The sequence below is a fragment of the Scyliorhinus torazame genome, chromosome 8 (genome assembly GCF_047496885.1).
Source record: "Scyliorhinus torazame isolate Kashiwa2021f chromosome 8, sScyTor2.1, whole genome shotgun sequence".
NCBI lineage: Eukaryota > Metazoa > Chordata > Chondrichthyes > Carcharhiniformes > Scyliorhinidae > Scyliorhinus > Scyliorhinus torazame.
Window position 1 is genome coordinate 127,903,345 of NC_092714.1, and position 20,907 is coordinate 127,924,251.

The following is a 20,907-nucleotide window of genomic DNA, read 5'->3' on the forward strand; positions in this document are numbered from 1 at the left end:
GGATGAGCATGTTTTTCGGGGTAGAGGATAGGTGTGCGAGGTGCGCGGGAAGCTCAGCAAATCATGTCCACATGTTTTGGGCATTCCTGAAGCTTCGAGGGTTTTGCTAAGGCAATGTCCACAGTACTAAAAACACAGGTGGTGCTGAGTCCGGAGGTAGCGATCTTTGGAGTGTTGGAAGATCCGGGAGTTGAGGGTGCGAAAGAGGCCGACGTTCTGGCCTTTGCCTCCCTGGTAGCCCGGAGACGGATCTTATTAATGTGGAGGGACTCAAAACCCCCAAGTGTAGAGACCTGGGTTAGTGACATGGCTGGGTTTCTCAGTCTCGAGAAAATAAAGTTTGCCTTAAGAGGGTTAATGTTAGGGTTCTCCTGGAGGTGGCAGCCGTTCGTCGACTTTCTCGTGAAAAATTAAAATGTCAGCAGATGCAGTATTCCAAGGAGGGGGGCAGGCGGATTGTTGTTGTTTGGTTGAGGTGTGTAAAGATTGGGCGGGGGTGGTGGGGGGAAATGTTCATTTTGCCATGTGGATGTTATTGTTTTTGTTAATGTTATAAACATTTTCAAATACCTCAATAAAAATATTGTTACAAATTTCTTTTATAGGTTTAAGTTAAAGCTATTTTGTGGTCTTTGTGAACACTACACCAACCATCCTGAAATAAGTAACACAAAGAATACCACATCAACCAGAGGCTCCGAGCTCTTAACACTACTGCTCTGTCCTGCTCTGGAATCTCCTGTGCAGCTCGCTCCAGTAGATTCTGTTGCGAGATCCTCTCCAATAGGTAAACTGCCTATTTGAGTCATTGGCCATCTCATACGTCTAAAAAAAATTGATCTTCACTGTTCACTTGCCTTGCATGCCAGCAGCTGCAAAATTGAAGCAACTCTGCTCCCTGCTTTGGCGCCAAAAGCAGGCCCCTGGACGGTGTTTCACATCAATTCTACGTGACCTATTACTCTCTGCTGCTGCATCTGGCTGGAAAACTCCACACAGTGTAATCTGTAACTCCATTTAAAGGCGATTCTCCTTGTAAAAGCCCGTAGCGGCCGTTCAGTGCTTCTCCCGCAATCGGGATCACCGCGAGAACGGCAAGACCGATTGTAGTGATCTGTACATCTGTACATACATCTGCACATACATCTGTGCTGCAGTCCCTGGTGTAACAGTCACAGCACCACTAGAGGGCAGCATCAGAGACGGGTATAAAGGGTCGAGCCCAAGGTAGGATCCGCCTCTTTGAGAAGCACAGAGCTAGGGAGCAGCAGCACACAGAGACAGCTCAGCATAGGCAGTTTACCTCAGTTTCACTGGTCATACCTCTTAACTGTTTTACATCTAGTTGAGCTCCGGAAGCAGAACAAACCCTTTGAATAAAGAGCTTGTGATAACTGTAAGTCTTCAGTCTTCAATCAGACTTAGAGAATAACATATCGTACCAGGTGTGATTTCAGCAAGCTAGCTAGACAACAGCAAGAGAAGAGGACTTAAACCAGACATTCGACCATGGAAGGCCTCGCAGCATTCGGACCCTTCAGATACCAATCGGCACGATGGACCCAATCCAACCTCCACGCCTGCTCCAGACCACTGGTAATATGCATTCCAATTGGAAATTTTTTATACAACAGTTCAAAATATATCTAGAAGCTAAGGATCTAACCTCAGCGTCTGATGCCAGGAAGATAGCCTTGCTCTTATCCCTGGCTGGGCCGCAGGCACTAGAAATATATAATTCCTTTACCTACCTGGCAGGGGAGGACAAGGGCAAGCTGGAAATAATAATCAAAAAATTTGAAACTCACTGTCAATCTGAAGTCAATGAGATATTTGAAAGATTCAAGTCCACCAGGCGTTTGCAAAAACCGGGAGAATCTTTCAGCAGGTTTGTAACTGATTTAAAATTACTAGCTCAACCCTGCAACTTTGAAAACCTCCGTGACTCCCTCATCAGAGACCAGATAGTCAATGGTATATCTGATGAGGGACTTAGAAAATCCTTACTTAAATGGAAAGACCTAACCCTAGAAACAGCCATGCAAAGATGCTCTACTTGATGAAAAATGTAAAGAAGAATACGAGGAGTTTACTTATCGGGACCAAGGCCTTCACCACGAGGTCGAACCCGTCAAAATGGTGGCCCAAGCGTCCAGAAGGCGCTCCTCTAACGGCAATCCCGCGCGCGCGAACCTGGATGCAGGCCACACGCATGCGCAGTTCTCCCGAAGATTTGACGCAGAAGAAAGGCCTACTGCACATGCGCGAGCGTGGAGGGACAGCGTCCCCTCTGTGGACACGCCCAATGGCAATGTCCAGCTTCTGAAAAACAATGTTTAAAGTGTGGCAAATACAATCACTTTGCCTCACAGTGCAGAGCTGCACTGCTAATGAAGACAACTGGACAGAAACACATGAACTTCAATGTAAAAAGCATAGATTCAACGGAGCACAAAAAACCCAATGATGAGTATTCCTCAGGAGAGGTCAACCTCGCCTGCGACAACTCGCTTGTTGTGGACACAATCGAGGAACATGACGCAACAATCGCCACGCCTCACCCGGTCAACAGCATTGATTCCAGCAGTGAGTGGACTGCGACTGTGCAAGTCAATGACTTTCCATTAGTCTTCAAGCTTGACACTGGGGCCTCAGCTAATCTCCTCACTAGCAAGGATCTCCATTCGATTCCAGGAGACCATTAAATAATACCCGCTGCATGTCGGCTGAAGGGCAACGGCAATCAGATCGCCTCAAAGGGATTGTGCCATCTCCAGGTGGACAGCAAGACGATACGCAAGCAACTACGCTTCGAGATTGTAGATGACAACAAATCATCACTGTTAGGCGTTCAGGCCTGCAAAGACCTGCGGCTGGTGCAATGCATTTACATGCACACCCAGGATCCATCAAGCCTGGAAGCTAAAATCCACAGCATGCTACAAGAATACCCCGACATATTCAAAGGCATGGGCACCTTACCCTGCCAATACAAAATCATGCTGAAGACAGATGCCAAACCCGTCATTCAGCCGCCCAGGAGGGTTCCAACTCCACTGCGGGAGAAGTTGAAAGCGGAACTCAACAGACGGCAGTCATAAGGCGTCATATCGCGAGTCACACAGCCGACTGACTGGGTTAGCTCCATTGTCTGTGTTAAGAAACCTTCTGGAGATCTTCGCATATGCATAGCCCCGAAGGACCTGAACCAGAACATTCGCCGGGAACACTACCCCATCCCCAAGCGTGAAGAGATCACGTCTGAGATGGCGAATGCTTGTATCTTCACCAAGCTCGATGCCTCGCAGGGGTTTTGGCAGATACAACTCAATGATTCGAGCAGATTACTGTGCATGTTCAACACGTCATTTTGACGTTTCTGCTTCAATCGCATGCCCTTTGGCATTATCTCTGCGGCAGAGATTTTCCACAGGATAATGGAGCAAATGACCGAGGGCATCGAGGGTGTCAGAGTCTATGTGAATGACATCATCGTATGGTCCACCACTGAAGAAGAACACTTCTGTCGTCTAAAGAAGGTGTTTCAGAGGATTCATAAATATGGTTTGAAACTGAATCAGGCAAAATGCACATTTGCGAAGGAGTCTCTAACCATTTTGGGTGATACCATATCATCTCGGGGTGTCAGCCTTGATGAGACGAAAATTGCTGCAATCGGGACCATGAAGAAGCCATATGACAAGAAGGCGGTGCTACAATTTCTGGGCTTCGTAAACTTCCTCGGCAGGTTCATCCCAAACCTGTCCGCACGGACGGCAGCTTTACGCAATCTCCTACGAAAGACCACTGCGTTTGAGTGGACACAACGTCACCAAAATGAATGGGTGGATCTCAAACAGCAACTAACGAGGGCACTTGACCCTTGCTTTCTTTGACGCAACCAGACACACCAAGATCTCCACTGACACCAGCCAGGACGGGATTGGCGCCGTTCTCCGCCAACAGGACGACCAGTCTGACTGGGTCCCAGTGGCATACGCGTCCAGGGCCATGGCCCCAACTGAGTGCAGATATGCACAGATCGAAAAAGAATGTCTCGGACTCCTCACTGGGATTCTGAAGTTCCATGACTATGTGTACCCGCCTGCCTACGTTCATAGTGGAAACCGACCACAGACCGTTGGTCCATATCATAGACAAGGATCTAAATGACATGACATCTCGTCTGCAGCGCATCATGATGAAGCTGCGAAGATATGATTTTGTCCTAATATACACCCCGGGACGAGACCTTGCCATTGCCAATGCACTGCCCCGATCCATTGGCACTGACAACGCACCGTCAGCCCCTATCAGAGAAATCGAGGCTCAAACACAGTTATGCATGGAGAATTTGCCTGCTTCGGATGAGAAGCTTTGCCTAATCCGACAGGAGACGCAGAAAGACGCAATCTCACGGAGGGTGCTGTACCTACTCCAGCACGGTTGGACAAGGGGACAATGTCCACAATTTCAGAATGTCAAGTCAGAACTGATTGAAGTTGAAGGCCTGCTGCTACGCAATGCGCAGGTTGTGATTCCGGCCACACTCCGCGCCGAGATGCTACGCAAGATTCATGAAGGCCACCTAGGCATTGAGAAATGCAAAAGGCGAATACGACAGGCTGTGTACTGGCCCGGCATGAATCAAGACATAACAGACATGGTCATGACATGTGACACCTGTCAAAGATACCACTCAATCAACCTGCACAGTGTGAAGAACCACTGCAGCAATACAAACTCACAATGGCGCCGTGGACAAAAGTGGGCATTGACCTATTTCATGCCACAGTGTGTGATTACGTCTTGATCATGGACTATTACTCAAACTATCCGGAGGTAATGAAACTCCATGATCTCATGTCGTCATGTCATCAAGGCATGACATGCCAGGAGACATTCGCGCGACATGGAATCCCGCGTGAGGTAATGTCAGATAATGGTCCCTGCTTCGCGAGCTGGGAGTGGAAAGAGTTCTCAGACTGATACACATTTCGGCATGTAACGTCCAGTCCCCGCTACCCACAGTCAAATGGGAAAGTGGAAAAGGGTGTCCACATTGTTAAACGGCTTATTAGCAAGGCAACAGATTTACGCTCTGACATCAACCTAGCACAGTTATCCTACCGAGCAACCCCATTGAGCTCAGGACTGTCGCCAGCGCAGATGCTCTTTGGCAGGAACATCCGGACAACCCTACCAGTGATTCAATTCCGAGACCCCGATAACGCTCTGGTACTTGACAAAATGCGGGTACTACGGTCCAAACAAAAACAATACTACAATCAACATGCGATCCCACTCAAGCCACTGAACATGGGCGACATTGTCAGGATCAGGGACCCAGAAGGCGGATGGTCTGAAACAGCCTCGGTCATCAGGCAGGAGGCACTCCTACATTGTCAAGTCGTCGGTAGGAGTACTCTTCACCGCAACCGCCGGGATCTGTTAATGCTTCGGCCTACGACGCCGGTGTTTCCCACACTGGACTTGACCAAGTCCATTAGTCCACAGGACGTTCCTCGCCACACAACGCCAGACAGTACATGACATCAAACCGCCATCCCCACCTCCACAGTTACGACGCTCCAGCAGAACAAAGAACAAAGAAATGCACAGCACAGGAACAGGCCCTTCGGCCCTCCAAGCCCGTGCCGACCATGCTGCCCGACTAAACTACAATCTTCTACACTTCCTGGGTCCGTATCCCTCTATTCCCATCCTATTCATGTATTTGTCAAGATGCCCCTTAAATGTCACTATCGTCCCTGCTTCCACCACCTCCTCCGGTAGCGAGTTCCAGGCACCCACTACCCTCTGCGTAAAAAACTTGCCTCGTACATCTACTCCAAACCTTGCCCCTCTCACCTTAAACCTATGCCCCCTAGTAATTGACCCCTCTACCCTGGGGGGCACCCGACCGGCTGCATTTGTAACAACACTTCAACACACCCACAAGACAAATATGAACATTTCGAATGATGGACTCATAATACTGTTAATTGTTTCTGTATTACTTTTTCATTTTCACAATGTGCAGATTTGCTTATTCTCACCACTTGTTCTGTACAGTTTTCTTGCGGTCAGTTTAGGAAACATATCAGCTCAAAAGGGGGGTGGATGTAGTGATCTGTACATCTGTACATACATCTGCACATACACCAGGGACTGCAGCACAGATGTGACAGCCACAGCATCACTAGAGGGAGCATCAGAGACGGGTATAAAGGGTCGAGCCCAAGGCAAGATCCGCCTCTTTGAGAAGCACAGAGCTAGGGAGCAGCAGCACAGAGACAGCTCAGCAGAGGCAGTTTACCTCAGTTTCACTGGTCATACCTCTGGACTGTTTTACATCTAGTTGAGCTCTGGAAGCAGAACAAACCCTTTGAATAAAGAGTTTGTGATAACTAAGTCTTCAGTCTTCAATCAGACTTAGAGAATAACATACCGATCACTCCGCGACACCCGCTCGCAGGTCACTACCCTGACTTTGAAAAATCCTGATCTATATGAAACAGAAAATGCTGGAAATATGCGGTTTTCACAACCACACCTCCTGCCTTCGCAACTGTCTCCAGCTCAGACTTATTCGCCTGAGGATGGAGGGGGGGGATAGAGGTGGCTGGTAAGACGCCGCCCTGGGGGGGGGGGGGGCGGTTGGAGAAGGCGCCGCCCCGGTCCCCGGGCAGTGGGCTGAATGGCAGGAAGCGGAGACGCTGCAAAGACTCCCCTGCGCCGCCGCGCGGACTGAGTCATCCGTGCACGGGATGATTTTGACGTCGCGGTTACGCAGTGGAATATGGCGGTTCCGTTGAGCGGTTGGTGATGCGGAGATCAGTGCTCCTCACTGCGGGTGAGTGAGGGCTGGGAATAATCAGTTGAGCTGTCGCTAGGTCCGTCGAGACCACCCCTTAATCATCTTTCCCTGGTCCTGGGCGAGCCGTGTCCCCCCCCCCCCCCCCTCCCCCCCCATGTCACACGGGGAGCCCAACCGCCGCCGCTCGCGCCAGGCTGGGAGGAGGAGGTTGCAGCGCAGCTCGAGCCCCAGAGACCGAGCTCGAGCCCCCGGACCTGCGCCCTGGGGGGGGGGGGAAACAATCAGCCTCGCGCCCCCGGCCGGCTCACCTGTCGCCTCCTTGACTCCAGCGGACCTTCAGCCAACAGCAACTGGATGGTGGGATTCCAGGGGCTCTCCTGACGGGAGTGTGGGGTGGTGGGGGTGGTAGTATTTATGTAAATTGTTTTTCACTCGCTGATTTGTAATGATTTTGCTCGAATAATTCATATTCCGAGCAATGAAATTGTTTTTTTTGACCTGAACCCTTCACCTGTTGACAGACATTTGCAGAGTATCCATTGCTCCATAGATTCGGATTCTGAGATAATGAATGTGATTGAGTACATTTCAAAAAAAAAATAGAAATTTAAATGGATATGCAAGTATCCCTTGTATCTTCTGCACAGCAAGTGATATTTACTTTGTACATCTTCGTTATTTTTTCGAGTAAACCATGTAAATAATTTGAGTGGAAATTATTTGACCTATTTTCCAAATCCACACTCCAAACCTCAGCGCTCTTAATCCATTGAAGTTGTGGATTGAATTAATATACTTTCTAACCTTCGTTTATGCAGTGCCCAGCTTTATTTTGGTCTCTTGTAGATGTGTCATGAAATTAACACCTCAGGGATACATATGGTTAGAATTTTAGATTGGATACTGATTGTCATATTTTAGAATAATTAAAGAAAATGACCTCATAGCAGTTTTACAGGGAAGACCGTCACGGTGGTGCAGTGGTTAGCATTGCTGCCTCACAGTGTCAGGGACCCAGGTTCAATTCTGGCCTCCTTTGACTGTGTGGAGTTTGCAATTTCTTCCCATGTTAGTGTGGGTTTCCTCTGGGTTCCCTGGTTTCCTCCCACAGTCCAAAGATGTGCAGGTTAGGTGGATTGGCCATGATAAATAGCCCTTTAGTTCCAAAGGTTAGGTGGAGTTACAGGGATAAAGTGAGGGATTGAGCCTAGGTAGGGTGCTCTTTTGAAGGGTTGGTGCAGACTTGATGGGCCCAATGGCCTCCTGCACGGTCGGAATTCTATGACTTGATATCCTTTGATTAGCTGTCAAGTGGACTCAAAGGTATATTAGGACATCACGACTCTTCAATGTGGACTGATTAAGATTGGTTCTTTTCTTTTAGTAACTAATTTTCTCCCCATCATTTGTATTTTTTTGTTGTTGCATAGACATCATACAAACTACAATTTAATTCAGAATTACAGATGACGTGCTTATAAATTATTCTACTCTTATTCCCAGCCATCGTAATGGCCTACTTCTATTTCTGTATTCATCTCACTTGATCTGACCAATAGACATCTTTGGCCTGAAAAAATAAATGCTCAAAATACTTAGGTCAGGGTCATGTATGGGGAGAGAAACAAGAGTTACTGTTTCAGGGTCAAGGGCTTTCAGATAGATCTTTGACAGTGTCTCATGTGATTTGTTCCATTGCATAAGAAATAGGAGCCAAGTGTAGGCCATTAGACCCCTCGAGCCTGCTCTGCCATTCAATAGGATGATAACTCAGCACGGTAGCATTGTGGATAGCACAACTGCTTCACAGCTCCAGGGTCCCAGGTTCGATTCCGGCTTGGGTCACTGTCTGTGCGGATTCTGCACATCCTCCCCGCGTGGGTTTCCTCCGGGTGCTCCAGTTTCCTCCCACTGTCCAAAGATGTGCAGGTTAGGTGGATTGGCCATGATAAATTGCCCTTAGTGTCCAAAATCGCCCTTAGTGTTGGGTGGGGTTACGGGGATAGGGTGGAGGTGTTGACCTTGGGTAGGGTGCTCTTTCCAAGAGCCGGTGCAGACTCGATGGGCCGAATGGCCTCCTGTACTGTAAATTCTATGATAACTCCAATTTCTTGCCTGCTCCCCACACTTGACGTACTTGTAGATCAAAAATCTAAACTTAGCCTTGAATATATTCAATGACCCAGTTTCCTCTGCTTTCTGTGGAAGAGAATTCCAAACCAACTGAGAGAAGAAATTCCTCCTCAGCTCCATTTTAAATGGGAGACCACCTTATTTTGAAACTGTGCCCCACAGTACTAGATTTCCCATGAGAGGAAATATCCTCCGAACATCTACCCTGTCAAGTCCCCTCAGAATCTTATGTTTTGATAAGATTAGCTCTCATTCTTCTAAACATCAGTAAATGCAGACCCAACCTGTTTAACCTTTCCTCGTAAGCCAACCCTTTCATCCCAGGAATCATAAGAACATAAGAACTAGGAACAGGAGTAGGCCATCTGACCCCTCGAGCCTGCTCCGCCATTTAATGAGATCATGGCTGATCTTTGTGGACTCAGCTCCACTCTCCGGCCCGTACACCATATCCCCGAATCCCTTTATTCTTTAGAAAGGTATCTATCTTTTTCTTAAAAACGTTTAAAGAAGGAGCCTCAACTGCTTCACTGGGCAAGGAATTCCAGAGATTCACAACCCTTTGGGTGAAGAAGTTCCTCCTACTCTCCGTCCTAAATCTACTTCCCCTTATTTTGAGGCTATGTCCCCTAGTTCTGCTCTCCCCGACCAGTGGAAACAACCTGCCCACATCTATCCTATCTATTCCCTTCATAATTTTATATGTTTCAATAAGATCCCCCCGCATCCTTCTAAACTCCAATGAGTACAGTCCCAGTCTACTCAACCTCTCGTCATAATCTAATCCCCTCAACTCTGGGATCAACCTAGTGAATCTCCTCTGGACTCCCTCCAGTGCCAATATGTCCTTTCTCAGGTAAGGAGACCAAAACTGAACACAATACTCCAGATGCGGCCTCACCAACACCCTATACAATTGCAGCATAACCTCCCTAGTCTTGAACTCCATCCCTCTAGCAACGAAAGACAAAACTCGATTAGCCTACTTAATCACCTGTTGCTCCTGCACACCAACTTTTTGCGACTCGTGCACCAGCACACCAAGGTCCCTCTGCACAGCAGCATGTTTTAACATCTTACCGTTTAAATAATAATCCATTCTGCTGTTATTCCTCCTAAAATGGGTAGCCTCACACTTGGCAACATTGAATTCCATCTGCCAGACCCTAGCCCATTCACCTAACCTATCCAAATCCTTCTGCAGACTTCCGGTATCCTCTGCACTTTTTGCTTTACCACTCATCTTCGTGTCGTCTGCAAACTTTGACACATTGCACTTGGTCCCCAACTCCAAATCGTCTATGTAAATTGTGAACAATTGTGGGTTCAACACTGATCCTTGAGGGACCCCACTAGTTACAGGTTGCCAACCAGAGAAACACCCATTTATCCTCACTCTCTGCTTTCTGTTAGTTAACCAATCCTCTACCCATGCTACCACTTTACCCTCAATGCCACGCATCTTTAGTTTATGCAGCAACCTTTTGTGTGGCACCTTGTCAAAAGCTTTCTGGAAATCCAGATATACCACATCCATTGGCTCCCCGTTATCTACTGCACTGGTAACGTCCTCAAAAAATTCTACCAAATTAGTCAGACACGACCTACCCTTTGTGAACCCATGCTGCGTCTGCCCAATGGGACAATTTCCCTCCAGGTTCCCCGCTATTTCCTCCTTAATGATAGATTCCAGCATTTTTCCTACAACCGAAGTTAAGCTTACCGGCCTATAATTACCCGCTTTCTGCCGACCTCCTTTTTTAAACAGTGGTGTCACGTTTGCTACTTTCCAATCCTCTGAGACCACCCCAGAGTCTAGTGAATTTTGATAAATTATCACTAGTGCGTTTACAATTTCCCTAACCATCTCTTTTAACACTCTGGGATGCATCCCATCAGGGCCAGGAGACTTGTCTACCTTTAGCCCCATTAGCTTGCCCAATACTGCCTCCTTATTGGTTACAATCATCTCCAGGTTCTCACCTATCATATCTTTATTTCCATCAGTCACTGGTATGTTATTTGTGTCCTCCACTGTGAAGACTGACCCAAAAAACCTGTTCAGCTCCTCAGCCATTTCCCCGTCTCCTATTATTAAATCTCCCTTCTCATCTTCTAAAGGACCAATATTTACCTTAGCCACTCTTTTTTGTCTTATATATTTGTAGAATCAGCCGAGTAAACCTTCTCTGAGCTACTTCCAATGCAAGTATATTCATCCTTGAGTAAGGAGACCAAAACTGTGCACAGTGTGGTCTCACCAATGCCCTGTACAGCTATAATAAGATGTTCATACTTTTATACTGCTGCACCTGCTAACTGTTTATGATTCATGGACAAGGACACCCAGAGACCTCTACCACAGCATTCTGCAGTCTCTGTTTAAATTATATTCTGCTTTTCCATGCTTCCTGCCAAAGTGGACAACCTCACATTTTCCCACATTCCACACCATCAGCCATTTATTTGCCCACATATGAAACTTATCTATATCGCTTTGCGGACTCTATATCTTCCTCATAACTTGCTTTCCTGCCTATCTTTGCGTCACCAGCAATTTTGGTCCCTTCACACAGGTCATTAATATGTCATAAGTAGTTGAGGCCCAACATTGACCCTTGTCGTACGCCACTAGTGACGGTTTTCCAACCTGAAAGTGTCCCATCTATGTCAACTCTCTTCACTATTAGTTAACCATGCTATTGTATCACCCCCAAAACCATGAGCTCTTATCGTGTGTAATAACCTTTTAAAATAATCTTTATTGTTGTCACAAGTAGGCTGACATTAACACTGCAATGAAGTTAAGTCGCCACATTCCGGCGCCTGTTCGGGTACACTGAGTGAAAATTCAGAATGTCCAAATTACCTAACAACACGTCTTTTGGGATTTATGTGGCGCTCTATCGAAAGCCTTTTGGAAATCCAAAATCAATTGATGCTCCTGTTTGTTACATCGTCAAAGAACTCTAATAAATTTGTTAAAGATGATTTCCCTTTCACAAAATCAGTGTTTATGTTACCTGAAAGTATTCTGATTTTTTAAATGTCCTGCTACTATCTCCTGAATACCCATTAAAACAATCCAGAGTTTTAGATGGAAGTAGAAACTTCAACAAAAACGTAACATACAGAATGCTGAAATTGCGCTGCAGTTGGAAAGAAAAATGCTTATCTGTCAGTAATTGTGTGACAAAGCCACAATTATTAGTTCATGTGGTATATGGTATGACAAAGAGGAACAGCTGAAAGATGGGATTGGAGGGAATCAGTGGTGAAGCCTGAGCAGACCCATGCTGCAAATGCATTTGGAAAAATATTACTCCGTTTCAATGTCTTGGTTAGAAAATAAAATCTAGCCATTTTGAAATAAAAATTAAGCCATTAGTAGTGTTCACTCATTTTTGTACCCCACCCTGCCTTAAATACTGCAGTTTGAAAATCTAAATATGTGCTAGTTGGGCAAATTCCAACAACGTACACGTGACCGTTGAATGCATTACTTATTGTTTAAAAAAAATATTTTTATTAAGGCATTTTGTACATACATTAAACATAGAGTAAGAACAAACCGAAAACCTCATAACAAATAAATAACTACCCAGCTGCCCCAACCTCCCTGCCGTTCCCCTCCTCCCATCCTGCCTTCCCCATTTTAACCCCTTTAACCCCCCCACCCCGACACCTTAATTTACCTTGAAGAAATCAAAAAACGGTTTCCATCTCCAGGCAAACCCATCCACTGTGACCCTCCTAAGGTGAACTTAATTTTTTCCAGCCTAAGGAACTCCGCCAGGTCGCGCGCTTGCAGCCCCAGCTTCGGCGGCTCCGAGTCCCTCCACTCCAACAAAATCCTTCTCCGTCACACCAAATATCGCCACTTCTGGATTCGGGGCCAACTTCAGCACCTCTGACATTGCGCCTTCGAACCCCTTCAGCTTTGGACAGCCCAAAACATGTGGACATGGTTCGGGGGCCTCCCTGCGCACCACCTACACCTATCCTCCAGCCCCTCAAAGAACCGGCTCGTCCTAGCCCCTGTCATATGCGCCCGATGCACTACCTTGAATTGAATAAGGCTAAGCCTAGCACACAACAACGATACATTCACCCTCCTCAAAACCTCTCGCAGAACCCAGCCTCCATTCTCTCTCTCTCTCTCTCTCTCTCTCTCTCTCCCCCCCCCCCCCCCCCCCCCCCCCCCCCCCCCCCAAACTCTTCCTCCCACTTCCGTTTTTGACTTCTCCTTTTGCGGCTCCCTCCCAGTCCATTAACTCCTTGTAGATCTCGGATACCTTACTCTCACCCACTCCTGCTTTTGATACCACTTTATCCTGTAGCCCCGGGTGCAGCAGATTGGGAAAGGATGGCACCTGCTTCCTCACATAATCCTGCACCTGTAAGTACCCGAACCCATTCCTGCTGGGCAGCTCATCCTCTTCCTGCTCCAGTTCCTCTAAACTCGGAAAGTTGCCCCCCACAAACAGGTCTCCAAACCGCTCGATCCCTGCCCGTCGCCACCACCGAAACCTTGCGTCCAGCCCCCCCCAGATGCAAATCTATGATTCCTGCAAATAGGTGCTCAGATGGAGGCACTTTCCTGCCTCCGGAGCTGCTGCCACTTTATAATAATAATCTTAATTATTGTCGCAAGTAGGCTCACATTAATACTGCAATGGAGTTACTGCGAAAAGTTACTGTTCCCATACCCGCAGGGCTGCCGCTGTCACCGGGCCTGTGGAGTTCTTGGCCGGCGAGAACGGCAAAGGTGCCGTCAACAATGCCCATAAGCTCGTGTCCTTGCAAGAGGCTGCCTCCATCTGCTCCCAAGCCGACTCCTCCCCCACCACCCACTTCCTAACCATAGCTATATTCGTTGTCCAATAATAATTCATTATATTTGGCAAGGCCAGCCCCCTTCCCCTCCCCCACCCCACGTGTTCCAACAGCACCACCGATATCCTTTTCCCAACCTACACAAATCCTAAAATCAGAGCATTAGTTTTCTTGAAAAAAGATTTTGGATCTGGAAACAGACAAGAGTCTCTGGAGCACCGTCATTTTCACTCTCTGCACCCGCCCCGCCAGTGAATACTGGAGCACGTCCCACCTCTTAAAATCCCCCCTCATCTGTTGCACCAACCATGCCATATTCAATTTATGTAGTTGTCCCCAACCCTGCACCACTGGATGCCCAAATACCTAAAGCTCGCCCTCACCAACTTAAACAGCAGCTTGTCCAACCTCCTTTCCTGCCCCCTTGTCTCGATTGGGAACACCGCACTCTTCCCCATGTTTAATTTTTATACCCGGAAAACAGGTTAAACTCCTCTAAAATGTTCATAATTCCTCCAACATCTCTCAGTGGATCTGATATATAAAGCAGCAGATGGTCCACATATAACGAGAGCTTGTGCTCCAACATTCCCCCCGCCCCACACACACACACATACACTATCCTTCTCCAGCTCCTTGACGCTCTAAGCGCCATTGCCAGTTGCTCTGTTGCCAAGGCAAAGAGCAACGGGTCGAGTGAGCACCCCTGCCTTGTCCACGGTGTAGTCCTTGGTACTAATTTGTCCGTATGCTAACTCCCAGCGCCCAAAACAACAACCGGGACCAATCCACAAGCTCCTGCCTGAAAGGTCCCAGCACTTCCCACAGGTACTCCCACTCCACCCGATCAAACGCCTTCTCTGCATCCATAGCGACCGCCACCTCCACATCCTGCCCTTCCAGAAGCATCATTATCATGTTTAATAATCGCCTAACTAGTTGTGGCAAAGACATTGGCCGAGGTGAGAGAGCAGGGTGAGAAGTTGAAGGACGTGGAGGAGGCGGTGTTGCAGCTCAGCGACCAGTTCACCCGATGGGGGACGAGCTGCGGAGGGTGGTGGACGTCAACAGAGGACTCCGAGCAAAGCCCGAGGACTTGGAGAACCGCTTGAGGCGGCACAATCTGAGAATTGTGGGCTTGCCCGAAGGGACAGAGGGCTCAAGGCCAACAGAATACCAGCAAAAAGTGCTTCTGGAATGGCTGGAGGACCTGGACAACAGATCTCGCCGGCAGAACGTGAGAATCGTGCGCCTCCTGGAGGGGGCAGAGGGGCTGGACGCTGCCGCGTATGTGGAAGGTATGTTTCCGAAGTTGCTGCGGAACGAGGTGTTCCCGCGCCCGCCGGTGGTGGACGGGGTACACAGTGCAGGTGAGGCAGCCGCGGCGAGGGGGTCCCCCACGAGCGATGGTGGTACGCTTTCACAGGTACCTGGACAAGGAATGGGTGCTGCAATGGGCAAAGAGCACACAAAGCTGTACTTGGGACAATACCACCCTGCGTGTTGACCAAAATTTGAGCGCTGAGGTGGCCAGGAGGAGTGGAGACGACAGGCAGGTGAAGGAGATACTGTGTAAAAACAAGGTGAAAGTCGGGCTGCATTTTCCGGCGCGACTGTGGGTTACGTATGAGGGTCAGCACCACTATTTCGAGGAACCCGAAGAGGCGATGGACTTCGTTAAGAAGCAAGGGCTGGCCCTGAGCTGAGGGCGTTTGGACTCCTGCCAGAACTTTTAAGTTTCTGTGGTGTCTCTCCCGTTTTGACAAGTGCCTGCATGTTTGGGTCCGTTTCTGTCGTTTCTTTTTTCAACCTTTTTAGGGTGTTGGAAGGTGGTAAGAATGTGTTTTTTTTGCGCGCTTTTTGCATGGTTTTCCTGAATGTTTCCTTTTTGGGCTCTTTGTTTAGTTGGAGTTTGGCTGGGGGGAAAATAATAAAGAAATCAGTTAAAAGGGTTGGGTTAAGATGGATGCTTCAGGGGAACTTTGCGCAATCTTTTTCTGTGTGTATGGGAAGGACTGAGAGTGCCTGTTATTTCTTATCTCTTTTTTTTCTTGTTTAACTTGAATTGTGCTATTGTGGCGGTTGTTTATGACTTGCATAGAGTGTTTGCTTAAGTAGGGCTGATCTGGGGAAGTGGTATGGATGGGTCGGGGGAGGGGTGACTGGGAACAATGGGTGGGAGACGCGCTGGCGCCGAGGCTGGGCACCCCAGGCTAGCTGAGTGGGGCTAGTCAACGGAAGCCGAGGTGGGGGTGTGTGCATCTAGTTAGATTAGAACAGGGGTTAGGTGATAGGATGGTGTTGCTAGGGTGGGTGGGGAAGGGGAGTTGTTCTGCTGACGGGGATGGAAACTGGGCATGGCAACAGTGGAGGTCATGGGTGGAGCCGGCCAACAGAGTACTTAGCTAAGAAGTTAGCGGAGTTGATGGGGGAGGGTGAGAACCCCTCCCAGAACGAGGCTGAAGTCCAAAGTGAATGAGCCGCCAAGAGCAGTAATTATCTGCTTCCATAAGTACTGGATGAAGGAGAAGGTGTTGGGCTGGGCGAAGCAGAAGCGCGAGGTGCAGTGGGATGGTGCTGGAGCTCGGATCTACCAGGATTTGACGGTGGAGTTGGCAAAAAGACGAGCGGCGTTCGGGCGAGTGAAGGCGGCACTGTAAAAAAAGGGGGTGCGATTTGGTATGGTATACCCGGCGAAACTGAGGGTGACATATGATGCCAAAGATTTTTATTTCGAGACAGCGGTGGCGGCTGAGGCGTTCGTGAGGGCAGAAGGCTTGGGACAAACGTGAGGAGTGGAGCTGGAAGAGAGACTGTGGACTGTGATTGGGGAGCTGGAAAATGTATAAATGCTATAACTTTCTTTTTCCTGATGTGCATTGTAATTGACTTCTCTTCACATTGTTACAGTCCAAGTTATTGGTTGGGTTGATTGGCATTTTATGTTGCGACAGTTATATCTTCTTTTCGTGAATTGTATGGATTGGATTGTTGTTTTTGTTTTTTCTTTCTCTGGGACTGGGTGGGAGGAAATTATATATGGGACTTTTGGGGGACCAAGAGTTCTATGACAAAATTGAAAAGGTAATTGAGGAATATGTAGGTTTCAACTGTACGGGTGAGGTGTCGAAGGCAGTTGTCTGGGAGGCTCTAAAGGCAGTGGTGAGGGGTGAGGTGATTTTGTTTCAGGCCAGGGTGGACAAAGAGGAGAGGTTGGAGCGGCAGAGGGTAATAGATGAGACGTTGGAGGTAGATAGGAGTTATGCAGAAGATGGGGACGCAGCGAAGCTGGAAAAGAGGAAGGAACTACAGGCGAGCTTTACCGACTATCTACCAGGAAGGTGGTGCGCCAACTGAGATGAGCAAGGGGTGCAGTTTACGAACATGGAGATAAGGCATGGAGTATGTTAGCAGGTCAGCTCCAGAGGGAGGCAGTGGTAAGGGAAATTGTTCAGGCGAGGGATAGGGCAGGGAAGTTGGTGGTGGCTCCGGACCTGATTAACAAGGTTTTTGAGGAATTTTATGAGAAGTTATTCAGGTCAGAGCCACCTGGGGAGATCGGGTGATGCAGGAATTTCTAGATGGGTTGGAGTACCCGAGGTTAGGGGAAGGGGACAGGGCTACATTAGAAGGAGCGATAGTAGAGCAGGAGATAAATGATGCGATTGGGAGGATGCTGTCGGGGAAGGTGGCAGGGCCGGATACGTTTCCGGTGGAATATTATAAAAAATTCAAGGATAAGCTGGCACCCCTGATGGTGGGGATGTTTGACGAGGCAATAAGGAAAGGGGTGTTGCCACAAACTTTGGGGGCAGGCATCAATTTCCCTGTTGCTAAAAAAAGATAAGGATCCCACGGAGTGTGGGCCGTATAGGCCCATCTTACTTCTGAATGCGGACGCAAAAGTATTGGCGAAGGTACTGGCGGGTAGGCTGGAGGAGTGCCTCGCGAAGGTGATAGGTGAAGATCAGACCCTCAGACTGGGTTTGTGAGAGGGAGGCAGCTCTTTTCAAATGTTAGAAGGGTATTGAACGTCGTTATGGCACCGCCAGAGGGGAAGGAAACAGATTTGGTTGTGACATTGGACGCTGAGAAGGCGTTTGACCGGGTAGAATGGGGGTACTTGATGGCAGTTTTGGAGCGGTTTGGGATTGAACCAAGATTTGTGAACTGGGCAAAGCTACTATATAAGGAGCCGAGGGCGAGTGTCCGCACAAACAACATCAGTTCGAGATACTTTTCTCTCCATTGTGGGACTAGGCAAGGATGTCCTATGTCCCCTCCTGCTGTTTGCACTCGCGATTGAACCGTTGGCCATCGCATTAAGAGGTTTGGGGGCATGGAAAGGAATAGTGCAGGGGGAGTTAGAACATGGGGTGTCCATATATGCCGATGACTTGCTGTTATATGTGTCAGAACCGAGTGTGTCGATATGGGGAATATTGGAGCTGCTTCGAGTGTTTGGGTCTTCCTCTGGGTACAAACTAAATCGAGACGAGTGAGTATTTTGTGGTGTCTCGGCCAGGGGTGGGGGCAGGGGTGGGGGGGGGGGCTGCCATTCCGTAGGGCAGGGACTCACTTTAGGTACCTGGGGGTGCAGGTTGCCGGGAGTGGGGGGGGCTCCGCAGGTACAACATTTCTAGTTTGGTGGGCATTGTGAAAGCTGATCTGACAAAGTGGGATTGTCTCCCTCTGTCACTGGCAGGTTGGGTACGGGCGGTTAAAATGAACTTGTTGCCGCGATTTCTGTTTATTTTTCAATGGCTGCCAATTTTCCTGCCAAAGGCTTTTTGAGAGAGATTGAGGGAAGGATTACTTTGTTCATATGGGGAGGGAAGGTGGTCAGAGTTAGAAAGGTGCTGCGACAGAGGGGAAGGCAGGCAGGGGGTTTGGGTCTTTCGAACCTTATGTATTACTACTGGGTGGCGAATGTGGAGAAGGTGCGGAGCTGGGTCAGAATGGAGGAGAGTTTGTGCAGGGGGTCGGGATTGAAAGCACGAGCAACAGCACCGCTCCCGATAGCCCCAGGGAAATACTCAGGGAGTCCGGTAATAATAGCTTAATTGAGAATTTGGAGGCAGTTTCAGCAACACTCCGGGTTGGGGGCAGGGTCAAGGGAAATGCCGATTCGGGGGAACCACAGATTTGAGCCAGGGAGGTGGGATGGAAATTTCCGGAAATGGGAGGAGAAGGGGATTAAGACACTAAAAGATTTGTTTCTTAGGGGTCGGTTTGCAGGATTGAAGGAGCTGGAAGCGAAGTATGGGATGTAGCAGGGGGAAATGTTTCGATACAAGCAGGTTCGAAATTTTGCCTGAAAGGAGATACAGAGTTTCCTGGTGGAGCCGGCCTCCACATTGCTGGAGAAGGTGCTGACAACGGGGGGACTGGAGAAGGTGGTAGTGTCAGCGGTTTACGGAGCTATTTTGGAACAGGAGAAGGCACCACTGGAAGGGATCAACGCAAAGTGTGAGGGAGAGTTGGGAGAGGATATGGAGGAGGGGTTCTGGTGTGAGGTGGTCCGGAGAGTGAATGCCTCCACCTCGTGCGCAAGATTGGGGCTGATAGAGCTGAAGGTGGTATACAGAGCACACCTCATGAGGGCGAAGATGAGCCGATTCTTTGAGGGAGTAGAAGATTATCATAGAATTTACAGTGCAGAAGATGTGTGTGAACATTGCGGGGGAGGGCCCCGCTAATCACGTTCATATGTTTTGGTCCTGTCCAAAGCTAGAGGATTACTGAAAGGAGGTTTTTAGGGTAATTTCTAAAGTGGTGCACGTGAAATTGGACCCCTGTCCCCAGGAGCCCATATTCGGGGTGTCGGACCAGCCAGGGTTGGAAACGGGTGCGGAGGCAGATGTTGTAGCCTTCGCCTCGTTGATCGCCGAAGGCGGATTCTGATAGGTTGGAGAGCAACCTCTCCACCCTGTGCCCTGGCATGGCGGGGAGACCTGTTGGAATTCTTGACTCTTGGGAAGGTTAAGTTTGAACTGAGGGGGACTCCCGGTGCTGGCTGAGGGAGTAGGTCGCACATTTGGTGACTCCCGTTTCGGTCGGACTTTTGGACCTTTTTCCCTGACTTTTTTGTGCTTTTGAGCGCGGAACTGGAAAGCAATAGTACTCAGGCACAGGACCCATACAGAATTGTATGGACCTAAGAAGCCGGAGGGACCGTAAACAGCAGAAGAAGTGGTTGAGTACGGGCACAGTGGAGGCTGTGAGAAGGACCAGCATGGCTGGTGTTCAGAGCAAGTTGCTGACAGCCCAGCCCACAATGGAAAAGCTGCTGCAGACTATGCAGGAGGGCTTTTTGCCTCTGAAGCGTGACAACTTGGAGCCGCTACAGAAGTCGATTGACCGGATGGAAAAAAGGCTGGATGATCAGGCTGAGGAGCTCCAGCGGTTGGAGAAGTCAGTGGAGGAGCAGGCTGACTTTCAAAAGGTGGTGGATGTGGAGATTCGGAGGTTGAGGGACCAGCAAAAAGTGCTTCTGGAAAGGCTGATGACCTGGACAACAGATCTCGCCGGCAGAACGTGAGAATCGTGGGCCTCCCGGAGGGGGCAGAGGGGCTGGACGCTGCCGCGTATGTGGAGGGAATGTTTCAGAAGTTGCTGGGGAACGAGGTGTTCCCACGCCCGCCGGTGGTGGACAGGGCACACAGAGTGCAGGTGAGGCAGCCGCGGCGAGGGGGTCCCCCACGAGCGATGGTGGTACGCTTTCACAGGTACCTGGACAAGGAATGGGTGCTGCAATGGGCAAAGAGCACACAAAGCTGTACTTGGGACAATACTACCCTGCGTGTTTACCAAAATTTGAGCGCTGAGGTGGCCAGGAGGAGTGGAGGCTACAGGCAGGTGAAGGAGATACTGTATAAAAACAAGGTGAAATTTGGGTTGCTTTTTCCGGCGCGACTGTGGGTTACGTATGAGGGTCAGCACCACTATTTTGAGGAACCCGAAGAGGCGATGGACTTCATTAAGAAGCAAGGGCTGGCCCTGAGCTGAGGACGTTTGGACTCATGTTAGAACTTTTAAGTTTCTGTGGTGTCTCTCCCGTTTTGAAAATTGCCTGTATGTTTGGGTCTGTTTTTGGGGGTTGGAAGGTGGTAGGGATG

At 48.9% G+C, this 20,907-nt stretch overlaps 1 protein-coding gene across 2 annotated transcripts in view; it reads left to right on the forward strand.

The window, feature by feature from the left end:
- The first annotated feature begins 6,750 nt into the window (after window positions 1–6,750).
- The window catches only part of cdkl5 (cyclin dependent kinase like 5), a 273,738-nt gene continuing 259,581 nt past the window's right edge, over window positions 6,751–20,907 (forward strand). For both annotated transcript variants that reach the window (XM_072514173.1, XM_072514174.1), the window contains exon 1: window positions 6,751–6,856. The gene's annotated coding sequence lies outside the window, so the exon portion shown is untranslated. The remainder of the gene's footprint in view (window positions 6,857–20,907) is intronic.